The sequence below is a fragment of the Symphalangus syndactylus genome, chromosome 2, assembly GCF_028878055.3.
Source record: "Symphalangus syndactylus isolate Jambi chromosome 2, NHGRI_mSymSyn1-v2.1_pri, whole genome shotgun sequence".
NCBI lineage: Eukaryota > Metazoa > Chordata > Mammalia > Primates > Hylobatidae > Symphalangus > Symphalangus syndactylus.
This window is the reverse complement of record NC_072424.2, coordinates 118,698,560-118,715,204: the sequence shown is the minus strand read 5'-3', so window position 1 is coordinate 118,715,204 and position 16,645 is coordinate 118,698,560.

Below are 16,645 nucleotides of genomic sequence, written 5' to 3'. Positions count from 1 at the left end.
AGTGCATACCCCAGAGAGGCAGACTCTCTGCTCCCTTTGTGAAGAAGAAGTCTAGTGTAATCAACCTGCCATAAGGTGCCTGATGGTACTCCTGGGGTATGGTGTCATAACTGGGTCTCAGCACTGGTTACTGCTAGAGACATTTTAGGCACTTAGCATTAGTAGTAGCAAGGTCAGCTTTGGTAAGAGGAAGAACATATTTTTAAACTCACTAGTAGCCTTACTCCTGACAGTATAGACACTTTGTTTATAGTCCCATTGAGCAAATACTGTGGTTGCCTGAGAAAGAAGTTTACTGATACTCACAGTGTCATTGTGTCCACTTGATTATTGAGAGCCTTCTCTACAATGGATGTTCCTTAGTGTTTATTCATATGAGATATAAATATTTTCAAATCTGGGCTCATTCTGAAAGCTCTATCCTCATACCTCTTCCCTAGATTTCCAATTTTCCAATCTTATTATTTCCAAGTCTCTGACCTTTCAGCCAAACTCTTAACAACTGCCTGTGAATCAGAGCACATTTTTATTCCTGGCCAAATAGAGCGGCCAATGAAAGTAAAATAAAATTGTACCGTTCAAAATTTTGCCCACTGGAAGGATTTTCCTCTATGACTCTGCTTCAGAGTCACCCCTGGGGAGGGTTGTAGTTTCTCAGCCATCTACTTCTGGATGGGATCATATCACATAGATCCATCTTTTCACTAGGCTCAAGTTTTAATTTCTCATTCAACTAATTGTAAAGAACACGAAGACTTAGGCAATGGTGAAAGGAGAGGTTAGTGTAGCAGGAGTCAGTATCAAGAGAGTATGATCTACCTGCTCAATTTACTTGTACCTTTCAGACATGCCTGAGCCTAGTCTCTTATATGTAAATATTTTTAGTTGATAATATATTCCTGCTGTGCATGAACAACTTTTTGGCTGTGGGTCAGATAATACCCAGTTAGTGATAGGTATCTCAGGCTGAAGGGTCATTTGATACTACCATGGTTACGACCTCAGTCTCTTCTAAGAGCCAGTAGCAAACATGATGCTCTTTCTCCATTTTACATCTCTATAATTTTCATTTGTTTTTTCATATGTTCTCATTCTTTCTTGAAATGTTTCAGCTAGTTCTGTGTGTTTTTAAACATTTTAAACATGATCATTTAAGTTTTGGTGTCTATTACTCAGCTTTGGACATTTAGAATTTGAGGACCATGGACTATCAAAGTACAGATGTTTAAAGGTTATTTTATATATATATATATATATATATATATATATATATATATATATATATATATCTTTGGTTTTGTAAATAGAAATGAATAGGAGATAAAGATTATTGAGTTATTAATGCAGAGACAGTAATTGAGACCACTGGAAAGAATTAGCTCTCCAAGAAAAAGTAGGTGGAATAAGAATAGGATACAATTTTGAGAAATACCCACTTTTAATGTTCAGGGAGAAAAGACATTAAGAGAATAACCAAAGGAAGAAAAAAGTAATCAGAAGAACATCTCACCAAAAGTTAGGAAGTAGAATATTTTTTGTAGGAAGAAATATTCAATCAATAATGTTAGACTGGGAAAGAAGTCCCAGAATTGTTTAATAACTTTTGGTGACAGTCTCTGGAGTCTAGCAGTTATAAAGTGTGGGTTTTGAAGCCTACTGATTGGACACAAATACTGACTCTACCACTAATAATTGTGTTATCTAGTTAAGCTGTGTGTATTTCAGTGTCAGTTCTTATGGAGTATTAAATTAAAACATGTAACTAATTAGAACAATGCCTGGTACATGGGAAACCATAACATGTTGTTATTATCATCATCACTTTTGTTACTCCTCATTTTATTTTGGCAAAAGTGACACATTGTAGTGATAATGGGCAGCAGATTTAAGAATAAATAAAACATTAGTGGAAACACAGAGTAGATTGTATTTTTCATGAACTATTAACATATTTGACTGGGAATGGTAAGAGATGAAGTGATGGAGTTAAAATAGGATACTTATTTTGGATAAACTTGAGAATTTTTACTTTCTGAAGGGAAATAATCAGTGGAGGGAAGGTTGAAAATAGAGAAGGGAAGAACAATCTATAGCAAAAAAGTTCCTGAGAACATAGAAAGTTACCACAATGCGATAGGTAAACGGATTTGTTTAGGTATAAGGAGGGAAGCTTCTTTACTGAGGCTACAGATGTGCAAGAAGGTTAGATAGTATGCAGATAGATTATTAATGGCAAATTGGTATTATTAAACATTATTTTATACCTTTTATTCTACTGATCAGTGTATATTTAATTTATTCTTAAATTATATATTTATTTAATTATTTGTTGGTTCTTCAAGTCATTATTTAGCAAATGTTTCCTGAGTACTTAGTATTTGCCCAAGATAATGTTAGCAAATGAGGATATAAAAATCTCGAGAATTATAGTCTGTGAATTAACGGAGAGGCCAAACTGGCTGGAAAGAAGCATATAAAGAGTAAAGTCTGAAATATGTCGAGAGCTGTGAGAGATAAATACAGAGTGTTGTAGAAGCCTAGAATGGATTGGGTGGGTTGGTGAGTGGTTTGAGGCACAGGAGTGGAAAGCAAAGCTCCTTTTCTTGGTTTATAAGCCAAGGAAATGCAAAATGCTTTTAAGTTTGGCAACTGACTCTGAGTTTCCAACAGTGTTTTGTGGAAACTTGGGTTAATTTTGGATCTCCACAAGTTGCTGCAGAGGCAAGTAGAAAATTATGTAGCAGAACACAGCCCTCTGACCCATTCAGTTCAAGTCTACTTGGATCTTTTTCATAAATGGAGTCCTGTGTAAGATTTTGGTGTAACAGACATTTCTGCTATTTTTTTTTTTTTTTTTTTTTTGAGACGGAGTCTCGCTCTGTCGCCCAGGCTGGAGTGCAGTGTCGCAATCTCCGCTCACTGCAAGCTCCGCCTCCTGGGTTCACGCCATTCTCCTGCCTCAGCCTCTCCGAGTAGCTGGGACTACAGGCGCCCGCCACCACGCCCGGCTAATTTTTTGTATTTTTAGTAGAAACGGGGTTTCACCGTGGTCTCGATCTCCTGACCTCGTGATCCGCCTGCCTCGGCCTCCCAAAGTGCTGGGATTACAAGCGTGAGCCACCGCGCCCGGCCCATTTCTGCTATTTAAATAAAAACACATTTAACACGTTTGCCTTAACAATTTTTTGAAAAGGAAAATCTGATGGAGAATCACTAGTTAATAGACTCCACAGATAAATTTTTAAAGATATTTGATGATTATTTCTGGTTTCAAAAAATGCATATGATTATTTCTTACGACACAGGCAATAAAAGCTTATCTTTCTTTACAAAGAATCTATAAGTTTTAGGAAAACTGAGACATAGAGAAGAATATATGCTCTTTAATATGCTTAGTATTTTGATAATGTTGTCCATTTAAAATAAATTATACATGCATATGAAAAATTTGAGGAAATACAATTCCTGAAACATTTTTAGCGCATGAAATGATGAGAGTTTTAGCATTCTTTCTAAAAACATTTCTGAGCAAAGAATGCAAAATACAGCTGGAAAATTATTACGCTGAGATGTTGATTGCATGTTTTTAAAAGAGACAAAAATAAAGTAAATGTGCTAACCAGGAAATAGTGTTAGCAACAATCCCAAGAAGAAAGAATGTGAAATGCAGAAAAGAAGTAATAATTAGGATTGTGAGTCATTATAATGTTAAAATTGAAAATTGAATCATATTAAAGTTATTAAAGTCAAAAGTTATGATTCCTTAGTAGCATTATCCAAGTCATATTACCCATATGTACTATTTTCTCTTCCTGTTTGGTTTATTTTGCCTCTGGTCTTCAGCCATTAACGCAAAATGAATTAAAATTATATTGTTCTGTTTTTCAAAGATTGCTTTGTTTGCTTCTTCATTAAAAAATGAGATTATAAAAATGTCTGTCAGACCGTTCATCTTTCAGTTTCTTGACAGAAGTGTGTTTAAGAACTATACTTTGAAGACCAGTTTTTTTCATTCGGTACTTCAGTTTTTTACTTGTTTTTACAATGTGCAAAATTTCAGGAATGGCAGGTAAGAGAGATAAGTGACTAAAATAAGATGGATTTAATCACCCTTTCCATATTAAGACAGACATTGAAATTGCTTCATTTGGGCATGTAAACAGGCAAAAAAGCAAACAGGGAAACAAACAACTTTTTTTCATTGTCCTCCCTGGACTTCTTTCTGTTTCGGCACAATACATTTTTTTTTCTTCTTTAATGCTTTTGAGGAGAAGAATCATTATAATCTTAATAGTTCAGTAAATACTTGTTTACTTCTTCAGTTGCTAGACTCTTAAGGAGAAAAAGTGATTTTGACGATGCTTAGGAATAAAATAACCCAATACTAAAGTGTCTCTGCGGTGCTTTATGGGCAGGCAAATGGTCAGTTACACACAATGCCACAGCTTTCTTCTGACATAAGCTTTTCATTATTCTCCCTTGCTGTGTGTGTTTTTTGTTTGTTTGTTTGTTTGTTTTTTGAGACGGAGTCTCGCTCTGTCACCCGGACTGGAGTGCCTTGGCATGATCTCGGCTCACTGCAAGCTCCGCCTCTTGGGTTAACGCCATTCTCCAGCCTCAGCCTCCTGAGTAGCTGGGACTAAAGGCGCCCGCCACCACGCCTGGCTAATTTTTTGTATTTTTAGTAGAGACGGGTTGTCACCGTGTTAGCCAGGATGGTCTCGATCTCCTGACCTCGTGATCCGCCCGCCTCGGCCTCCCAAAGTGCTGGGATTACAGGCGTGAGCCACCGCGCCCAGCCTTGCTGTGTGTCTCATCCAGCATCGTTGGCAGGGGCTCACAATAGCGCATCTGATTTTATGCATAGCTTACTATCTTTCAACATGCTGATGTAGCAAGAGGAGAAAAAAAAAGGAGAGTGTTAATGGAATATAGGAAAAAGAAGGAGGAATCAGCAGAAAGAAAAAGAGAAGGGTACCACCGACCATTCTTTTAGGGCCCCTGGTTCCTTTAATTTTCTTTTTTGTTTCTCAGTGATCTGACATCAAAGACCCGGGCTAGATGTAGGTCTGGCTAAATTTATCTGATGACGTGATCAGTTCCAGCATCCTTTAAGTTTTGTGGAATAAAAAGTAAATAAAAAGATTTGAATCAATCAGATACTTGCTGAAATTAACCAGTCAATTTATTTAAATGGTTCATTGAGCAGTCCAGTGACGTGACAATCACACAACTAGTGGGTAAATGAAAGAAAAAGAGCGGTCGGCTGGCTAGTTTTTATATATGATGACAATCATTCAACTTGAAGTCTCATTTGTTCTTCCCTTCACAGTTTGCCAGACCTGACTGGTTATTTTCTTAACAGAAAGACATAGACATAGTCTCTGCCAAATCTGCTTCACGATCAAGTTTAGTGAGTCAAGCAAGACTATTCATTGAGCATTCATAAGTGCTATGACAAGGAGCTACAGATTTTAGGAAATATGATTATTCAATAAATTAGACATAGCCACACTCCTCAATCATCATTCCAAAGGAGGATATAAGACAGCTGCACATAAATAATTACCAAGAACACTGCAAGGAAGAAATTATAATAGAAGAAAATTTAGTTGAAATGTTAGTGATCTTATAATCAATTTACAGCTAAATTCAAGAATTCTTCTTAAACTATGTCAGTAATCCTCAAGTGTGTGCATATTTGCAAATCATAAATTTGTAAAGATATTTCTAAATCTAAACATTAAGAGAAGGGGGGGATAAAACATTGTGGATATGAAAGATATCCTACCATTGATAAAATCTTTGATCTTGTGACATGAAAAACACCCACAACACAAAATATACAAGAAATTTTTACTATCCAATAAAATGACAACTGGGTGATGTCAGAAAAAGATAAATTGATATAGAAATATTTGTGGATTGATAACTAAAAAATTCTCAGTTGGAAAAATTCTATTATAACACCTGGTTCTTGGAAATGTGGCCATTCAATTAATTAATCACTGGAAGAATTGCTTTTTGCAAATTATTACTAAGTGGTTCATTTTTGCTTCACTTGCCTGCATACCAGGAGCATACTACCTTCTGGGGTATTCAGTTTTTCTTATACTGAAAGTTTCCTCTCTTTCGATTCTACTTTAAGGTCTCAGTTCTATTCCTAATAATAAGATGGTAGTGACTACCTCTGTATGTTTACTCATATACCATATTGTATCTAATCTATAGCATCCCATATAACCAATGTTTTTATGAGGAGTGGAGCCACATCAAGTGATGCTTTAGAAATGTATATGGATTTTTTTGTTGTACAAGTGTATTGGGAGCAACCACACACATTTCACTGGGGGGTGGCTGGGGTACCAGATGTCCTGCAGTGCATAAATTCATCATATAACATGAAGAAAAACTTTTCAGCCCCTGCAAGACCTTTTGAACTCTTTTGAACTCTTGTCAGTTATTCATGCAAAGTTGAGTGAGGAGACTCTGTATTATTTGAACCAAGAACCAAATTATCTTTTACTTATAAACAAAATAATTTGTACTGTTTTAATTTAACAACTATAAAGTAAATTTAAAAAAGAGCATACTCTGTTGTTTGAAATTTTACCAAAATAAAATTGCATCATCAATAAGAATGTCACTTTAGTGTTTGAGGGAATAATTCCAAACTGTACTTTTCTGTATTTGTAGTTACTAGGTTCGTATTTATTTTATGTATCACTGTGATCTTCTGACCACTCAACTGTACCTCATATACTTTTATGCTTTTTAAATCTGTAAATGTATCAAGAGATTTTAAAAACTGAAAATGCAGATGGAAACCTGCATTTTATTTCTATTCTCCTAGTTGAGAATGTTTTCTTATAATAGTTCCTAAAAATAACTACTATGGCTTTAATCATTTATAAAATAAGATAATGATCATTTTATATACCCCCTGTAGATATTGACTTAATAATGTCTGTAAGACTTAGATTTAAAGCAACGCAAAGAAAGATTCAAATGAAGGAAGTATGGGCATGGTGGTTCTACATTTTTTTGAGTGGAGCATCGTTCATTAAATATTTAATTTCATTAACTTTAAGAATTTCTGAGAATTAGATACTAGTTATGAAATGTGAATCAGCTATCATAGTTTTCAATTTGGAGACTTTACCATCAACCCATTAAGATCATTGATCCTTTTGTATTCACAGTAAAAAGAGCTGTATCTGACTTAAATTAGCTTTCCCTTTCTTTGAAAGATAACAAAAACAAGAGTGTAGTGTTCAAATAAAATTGACCCTATGAAAATCTCATAAGGTTTGTCCAGAAACATTTTTAGCCACTTTCAACAGTATTCAACTGCCCCTCTTACAGGTCCTTTTATATAATAATCATTATATGCATAGAGAATTGATACCAATTCTCTTATTTCAAGCTAGCAAGAAAAACAGATCAATAAATCATGAACTTTCTTTGCTTCTTCTTTCAACTTTAACAAAACAATTTTTCCAACCACTAAGCCAGCGGCCAATATTCTGATAAAGCTGTTTCTAAGTTCAGAATGTTCTGATATTGATACAGACCCCAGAGTTCATTTATTTATTTCTAAATACTAAAAAAATTTATAACTGGTATTCTTGAACTCCCTCCTAACATCAGGAAATAATGCATTTATTTCATTAACAAACATAATAATTAGCAGGTGAAAATAAAGTATTTGCATCATTTCTTCTTTTAAAGAGACTGTGATAGTAATAGAAACTTGATTAGCTGCAGCCGATAATCTAGAAATTTAGTAACCACAATTAATTACTGTCATTCATAAATCTGGTTTATAAATATGGGAATATATTCCCTGATATAGAGGGCACTACAAATAAATATGTTATAGCTCACTTTCAACAAATGCTTAACTATATTAAAAAAGCCATTTCATTTATCTGAGACTAATTTTCTCTAGCCTTCAAAGGTGGTATTTGATTAAATGGTCTCTAAATTTCTTTCCCATTTAATAATCTGTTACAGTCTCTGTTTAGACTGAAATTCAGCTTAGATTATAGGACAATTAGGTTGATTCTTAATCAGTGGATCAAAACTTCCAGATTAAATAAATTGGATATTGTTGTGTCTTTTGGAGGAAGACATAGAAAGAATAATCATCAAAAAGGCAAGAGACACACAACTTTAAAAGACAGTAAACATAGTCTATATGAAAAATGGAAGTCTATGTGACCTCTTCATTAAAACCATAATTGAAAAGTATAACATGTGTAATCAATGATAAATTTCTAAGTATGGTGATATGGTTTGGCTACGTATCTTCACCCAAATCTCATGTCGAATTGTAATCCTCAATATTGGAGGAGGAGGCCTACTGGGAGGTGATTAGATCATGGCAGCAGACATCCCCCTGGCTGTTCTCATGACAGTGAGTGAGTTCTCACAAGATTTGGTGTTTAGAAGTGTGTAGTACTTCCCTCTTTGCTCTCTCTTCCTCATGCTCCAGCCATGTAGAATGTGCAGGCTTCCCCTTTGCCTTGAGACATGATTGTGAGTTTCCCAAGGCCTCCCCAGCCATCCTTCTTGTACATCCTGTGGAACTGTGAGCCAATTAAACCTCTTTTCTTTATAAATTACCCAGTCTTAGGTAGTTATTTACAGCAGTGTGAGAATGGACTAATACATATAGTAAAGGAAGACCTAGGAAAGAAAAACTGCCTTAAAAAGGCATAGAGATTTTAGAAGACCACGAGACCAATACCCACAAACAATGTGATGTGTTTAAAAGAGCAAACAAAGATCTTGGGTACAATTGTGAAAATACAGTATCTTGGTTTATGAAAACAATAGAGCCTGTATTCTCTCTGCTAAGGAGATCACTTCTAAAAATGTTTATTTTAGGGTGTCGGAGCTATAGAGGAACTTAGAAAAACTGGAATAGTGGGTAGTCAATGTTATGAGAAATGTACACATGTTGATGAATTTTAGCTCAATGTCATACCAAAGTTTAAATTTTTTTTTTTTTTTTGAGACGGAGTCTCACTCTGTCACCCAGGCTGGAGTGCAGTGGCGCAATCTCCGCTCACTGCAAGCTCCGCCTCCTGGGTTCACGCCATTCTCCTGCCTCAGCCTCTCCGAGTAGCTGGGACTACAAAAGTTTTAATTTTTTAATATTTTCTTGTAATTAAATATATTACCTTGTGTAGTTAATAATAATCTTCAATATGAGATACAGTAACACTCTGTTAGTAATGCTGAGAAAAATGTTCTCATGTAAACAAAAAGGTGAATTAGAGGGCCAATGAAATTCTTCAAAATATGATCTGTAGAAGTGGAGGCTAAAGATGAATGTGTACAGAATCTGGATAATGAAAGTAAAATATCCCCCTGTATGAGCCTTGTGTACTATAAAACATCCATTTCTTATCCGTGATCCTGGCCACTTGGGAACATGGCTGAATTTAGAAAACAATACTTTCACTGGACTCATAGTATAAGTGGCCTGATTTATCACCTCCCCACTTTTCGCACCATAGAACATATTAGCTGAAGTGAGAATGAGTATAGTTCTGTTATTCATTTGTCAAGAATATCATTCTGTTCATGTTCTGGTGTAGGAAATTAATATCATTAAAGAAGAAGAAAAGGTTCTGTTATTTTCCAATTCTAGACATCATCCTAGTATTTCCCTGACTCAAAGTAATGTAGCAATTTCAATTACCTACTGGCTAGTATTGAGATGATTTTACTTACAACTCATGGAAATATTTTGTTTTGTTTATTTCCATTTTGGAATTGGAATTCTAGAGGATATTTATCTCCCTGTATTTCTGCTTGACTACTTTCCTTGTGTAAAAATATTCAAATTATTTGTTTAAGTTCCCCACTGTCAGAAAAGGTTATGTAAATGAATATGTGACCTATATATAGGAAGTAGTCCCTTATGGTTTAATCCCTCTTACAATCACTGACTTAATAAAACAGATCCTTGCAGGAAATGTGATGCTGACCTACCTTTCAAAATAATGTATTAAAAAACAGCCCTGATTGTCTTTGTGTGGCAATACTATGTTGATAAAAATCTACTTGTATCAAAAAATGCAAGCCAATTTCGTGTGCCTGTATATATTTGTTTTGTGGAAATGGCCCAGATTTATTTTTATTTTTCTGATTTTAGTTTTCTTGCTAACTTCACATTAAACAAATAAATTAGTTAAGTGCGAAGTAATATTATTAGAGGAACTGTTTCAAGAATGTCTGTGAAATTGCATTTTAATACCCATTAGACATGGTTCTTCTTCTCTATAAACCTCTCTCCAACATTGAAAATGCAATTCTGCAGCATTAAGCAAAAGGCATATTTGAAATAAAGCTTGATTTTCAATCACTGAGCTAAACCTATTTCAAATAAACACCAGAATTCAATTAAATAGGAGTAAACTCTTCAGCTTGACCCACTACCATTTTCAATGCTTCGTATTCTGAAAGTTTTAATAGGGAACACAAGACTTGAGTTGAATCTGATTTGGGGAATCCAAATGATCTGGCTGACCAGAAAACGATAAGAGATGGGGAGAATGATTGCTCTTTGGGAGACAAAAGTTTTTGAGAAACAAGTTACTAGAGAAACGCTTTTGAAACACTCATGCTGACAAATGTGAAGCAGGTTCCTGGTGTGCTGATTACCAATTTGTCTGAGTCCAGTGAAACAGAACACTCACATACAGCACAAGTTACAGGAAGCAGATTTATCACTTACAGATAGGCAATGAGGGACAGCAGAAGCCTAGGATGCACGACAAGCCAGTCTCCCAAGGCTCAGGAAAGCTACCCAGTTGCATGCCCAATTACACCACAGTGGAGGGACCCTCAGTGGCAGCCTACCCCAAGTGATACACCTCAGGGTCACATTAACCACTGGACTAAATGTTGAAGAACACCCTGTTCTGGGAAGAAGAGGGAGCTGCAACAGAGCCTATAGTATTCCAGCCACTTCCTCCTTACCTCAGGATTTTACATTCCCAGAACATTCTAGTTATTCTTGAAACCGACAAGCAAAACGGGGAACTGGGTTGGTCCAAGGCCACCCAAAGAACAGTCCTGTAACAAGCAAGTAATCATTCTTGAGAAAGCAGAATGGCCCCAAATTGGGCAATGGGTCTTTTTATCAATTTTGTTTGAATACTCCCAGAGGCAGGTGGCATAACACCATTGCAATCCAGAAGGCAAATCATCTATGAATATATGCCCAGTTGTCTCCAGGAAGTAAGAAATTTACCTCGTCTACACCCATGGCTTTATATGCTGTCCATATATTAATAGAGGGAAGAGGGAGAGGGTCCTCAGTAATCAGTAATTGTAAACATTCATGCTTGTTGGAATGGTCTTCCCATGGCCCAGTACTTTCTGCTGCAAAAGAGCACCCTCAGTATGATGGACAAATTGCTAGTCCAATTGAGAAATTTGAGTAAAGTCAGAGAGACTTTGTCAAAAAAATATATATCCCTAGTGGCACAGAAGCTCTGTAGAGAAGACATACTCTATATAGAACACAGAATTAAGATTTACCCAGTATAGTATGCCTACAATTAGATAAGTTGGAATTTCCTTGGGAAGTGATTTTGGCAAATGTTGAAGAGAAAATCAGCACCTATTTACAGAAACCAGAATTAAAAAAAAAAATCCTTGGAGTGGGGTGGTCTTTCTCCAACTTGAAGAGATAACCAAGCCAGATTTGATTAGATAATTTAAAAGTTTATCCATGTGCACAGCTCTCTGCACAAACACCCTAAAGAAAGTAAATTCTTTGGGAGAGGCAACTGTATAATTTTTAAAGCTCAGGCTAAATATGATGTAGTGCCAAAACTACAGATTTTTTGAAAAGTTTAGATGCCTATCTAAAAAGTATTTTAAAGTAGGTCTGAAAAAAAATCAGGATTATTTTAAGAATGGACATCTGTATGAGAAGGGTTAAGAGGAACGTTGAAAACATTGCCCTGCAAGGTTATCCAAGGCATGTATCCATGTCTTAGTGAACAGCCACTTGCTTAGAAGCCTTTGGTAGTGAGGATCTGCATATTAAATTACTGGACACCTACCGGAAAGCAGGAGAAACATCCAAGATATGCATATTGATTCTGGAAACGCTGAAATAGCAAGTTGAAGAGAGAAGGGGAATATCACTGGGAACACCGTATCACAATTCATCAGAGAAAATGCCAACAGGAGCTGTCTTTTACTTAATATAGTGAGAAAAGTGTGAGCTTCCAATGACAACAGGACCAGGCACAGCTCCTGTGGAGAGCACGCAGAAGACAGGAGCAAATCTTTAGGCCATCCTCTTCTCCTCTCCCAATGGATGGTTACACAGGGATGGGAGTTGGGTGGGGTAAAAAATGCAATGGGAAATATTATCCTACTTTGGGAGGTGAAGGATAATCAGATAATGATTTTCAAAACTGAAGAGAGACAGAGGCAATGAGAAAAATAAGGCAAAGAGAATTACCTAGAATTTTTACTCTTATGTATAGCTTGGTTTTATGACCTGGCTGGTTGTGATTCCCATATATTAATAAGTGGGTTCATGGTCACGACTTACAGGGCCAGGGCCAGGGTGATAACTTTTAACATGAAAATTATCTGATTTAACCTCAGAATTTAATGTTACAGAAATTCTCAAAGATTATATCAAGCTACATTGTTCAGTGCCATAGTACACCTACTACTAGACATGAATCTTTCAGGGACATATGTCTGGTGTGTAAACTAACATTCTTTCTCTGTTTTCTAGCTGCTCTGAGATTACTACAGCAGCCCCTGATTTATCTATGTGGACAATATTCACAGAATTTAAGCATTGTGGTCCTGTTGCCTTGTGATAATGAAAAAGCATCTAACTCTACATTACTAGATGTCAATTTTGCTACTAAACTTGGATTTTGACAATCACACTTCCACCTTATATGCACTTGCGCAAGAAAGTTTCTATTAGAGCCCAGAGAAATACCACTTACAGACAAGATCCTTAGATTTCAGAGATTAAAGATGTTGTAAAGCAGGGACTCCCTATCACCCAGTGGAACAGTGAACAAGTTGAAATTACATGCCCCTTCTGAATGAAGAATGTAGCCCGTGCATTCGTTAGCTCAGTGCTACTTGTGGTCACAGATAAACCCCACAATACCAGTGGTTTAAAACAGATAAAATTCATTCCTTATTCTTACGAAGTTGAAAATATAGTTATGTGGTTGAGCTGATTCACATCAGATCACAAAAATTGACTAGTTAATTTTCAGTAATTGTGTGAGCCAATTGTTGGTCACAGTCATTATTTTAAAATAAACACATAATTAAATAAATTATATTAAAAACAAATCTAATTAATAATCAAAATCCATCACATCATAATAATGCTACTACTATCTCTGCTGTAGACATTATTAACTTCTATTGTATTTGTATAATAGAAATTTTATGAAATGGTGTGATATGCACATCTCTTCCTAACTCTGTATTCAGTGCTGAGACCTTAGCATGAACACGGTCCAATTTAAAAGTCATCAAAGGCAACCTACTTACCAAATATTTTGTCACGTAACGTAGGTCTCCATCTTCCCTTCCTCCAACATCAATTTCCTTGTAATCTGCACCTCAGTGCCTAGGTCAATATTATCATTTTTAGGTTTTGGCCGGCAGTATCACTTTCTAACTCATTTCCATATTAGTCAGGATAACAACATCTACAGCAACTCCAAGACATCAGTGACTTAATAAATTTGCACTTTATTTCTGGCTCACATAAATCCACAAATGAATGTTGCTATTCTCCTCCAAATGACTCTTTGCATCCTGAGGCTCAATCTTGACACGTGATTTCCAAATTTCCCCAGGGGTCCATCCTATCTAGCCAGAATGGAAAAAAAAAAAAAAAAAAAGCAAAGAGGATCGTGTGGGAAGGATCTATGGACCAGATCTGAGGATAGCACATACCATCTTTCTCTTGTATAGAACTCAGTTTCAGGCCACATGGATGCTGGGAAATAGAGACATCTGTGTGCATAGGTAGAAAATAACATAGTTCTAGTGAAGAGCCAACAAGCCTGTGCACACCCTCAGATGTGTAAACTCAGAGTCACATGTAGTAACTTTCTTACCTATCAACCAATATCTCATCTGATACCACCCAAGCCAACTCAAATAGTCACGACATCAGTTAATACCATCATTATCTGGTACTTAGGAAATTGAGCTCAGAGATGTGAAGTGACTTAAAACAGTCAAAATGGAACTGACAGAAGCCATGGTAGAAGCTGTGCTCATAAACATATTTGGTTGAAGTATGTACTCTGTCTCAGCTTACCTCCCTTCTTCCTTACCCAAACATGCTGGAGTAACCTTAGCATATCCCTGGAGTTTAAGGGCTATGCTGAAATAATGGCCATTCTGTGTCATCTCTGGTTAAATTTCTGCAAGCTGGCTCAGGACTCCCAAAACCCTCTCTTTCAGCAGGTAAAGCTCTCACGACGTAAGACAGTATGGCAAGAAATCAGTAGGGTTAGAAGAAATTATTTAGTTTCATCTTAAATGTTTATAGCATACTGCATCATTAAACTTTTACATGAATTTGTTTGGGATAGTTTTACTAATGGTAAAAATAATATCTTTACATTGAGCTAAATTTGCCTCCATTTAATTCCTATGGATTGTTTCCTAACTGAATAGCAGGGAAGAATAATGTAATTCTTCCAAGTTACAAATTTTTAAATATTTAAAAGTGACCATCTCACCCCAGTTTTCTGTTTTACACGAAATAATTACAGGTCCTTTACCTGTCTATTTTATGGCATCAGTTCTACAGCCTTTATCTTCCTCAATACCTTTTGAAAATATGGTACCTAGAAGATAATTTAATTTCCCAGGTGTGCTCTGAGCATTAGATTAGGAATGCTCTCCATTATGGACTATGCATTCTTCTTTCTTTTTCTCCCACTGTGGTTCCTCTGGGAAGGCATTGCTTTTTTTCGTCATAGAATTATTATTACTATTTCAACACCGAACTTCCTTTCTCATTATATGTTTTGCCCTGAATACTGTCTCCTCCATATTGCTATTTCTACAACATCATTCACAGTAATGAGATCTATTTTTACTCATGTGGTTATTAAATCAGCTCCTGTTGTCTATAGGTTTGTATTTTCATCATTAGTTCTGTATCCTAAATACTTCAAGTAAGCAATTCCATTTGCCCACAGTAATCAATATGCATTTAATATTTCATTGTTTTTTACCACTATCAGTTAACCATGATTTTAACTAACTAGTACTTCCTTAATTACAAAGTACTAAAAAAGATTTTTTTCTTAATCTTTGGCAACATCAATATCAGCATATTTGATTATGAATAACAATATATTTAAAGATAAAGATGACTTCCTGATTTAATGCTTGATTCAATTTCCTCTCTAGACCCAGGAGGGAGTTATTTAAGAGATCCCAATTAGGAATGATTTGAATTAATTGCAGCAACATAACGTACACACTGCATTGCATTCCCAATTAAGTTAGAAAGAGATGGAAGATATTCTGCTGACAGCATGTCTTTATTGGGCTAATAGTCATTATTTACGTATCATCAATTCTTTATCTAATGTCAAGCATTTTGTTTCTTCAGAACACAAACAAGAATTATTAAGAAACAACAATACCAATGAATAATAAATTTAGTGAATAGGAATAAGATTGGAAAATGCAGCATAAATTGACGAATCCTCAAGTACCCAAATCTTTACTTCTGTCTGCACATAAAAATTAGATGTCAACACTACGTAGGATTTGGATGACTCCCTGGGGCCCATTCTGACCTCAGACAAAAGCTAAATTTATTGAGCCTTAACTGATTTCCATTTGATACTGAAGTTAAAATGTATCATGGAGCATGTGGAGATTCTTACAGTGTTTAGAATATTCATAAAACTAAGTTATTCTCAGAGGGAAAAATGCTTTAATAATGACACATTAGAATGGTAAGTATTCTTTTAGTAATAATAATCATTGGCTCTTAATCATAAAATATTAGCTTCAAACTATTACACTATTTTTAAAAGATTGTTTTTATTGTGTTTAATATCATTTTCCAATTTACTTCTAATTTTGGTTTGATGTTTTTATGTAATATGAACAAACATATGACTTGAATTAACAACATCAATGCTTTAAATCTCAGATTTGCTACTTGTTTTTGTGTGACAGTGTATAGGTCAGTTTAGCTTGCAAGATTTTCATTTTATTCATGTGTAAATTAAAGAATATGCCATTTCTTTCACCAAATGTTAGTTGCTGAATAAATGCATAGATGTGTGTGTGTGCACACACATGCATGTGCACAGAGGTCGGGGGAGGGAGAAATGAAAGGGAGAGATTGTTATTTTGTTTTGGATCAAAATATTTCTCCCATGGGATGTTCTTTGCACAAAGGCAAATCCCTATATGTAAGTGGTAGAACACTTGAATAAGATACTGTGGTTTTATGGGAGAATTTTAATCAAATAATTTAATTTGATAATATGTGCCTATTGCATGTATACAGAATTAGACTAATCCCTCCTCCACATGACCCCTCTGATTGAAGTCAATTCCAAATTCTAGCTGATACCTA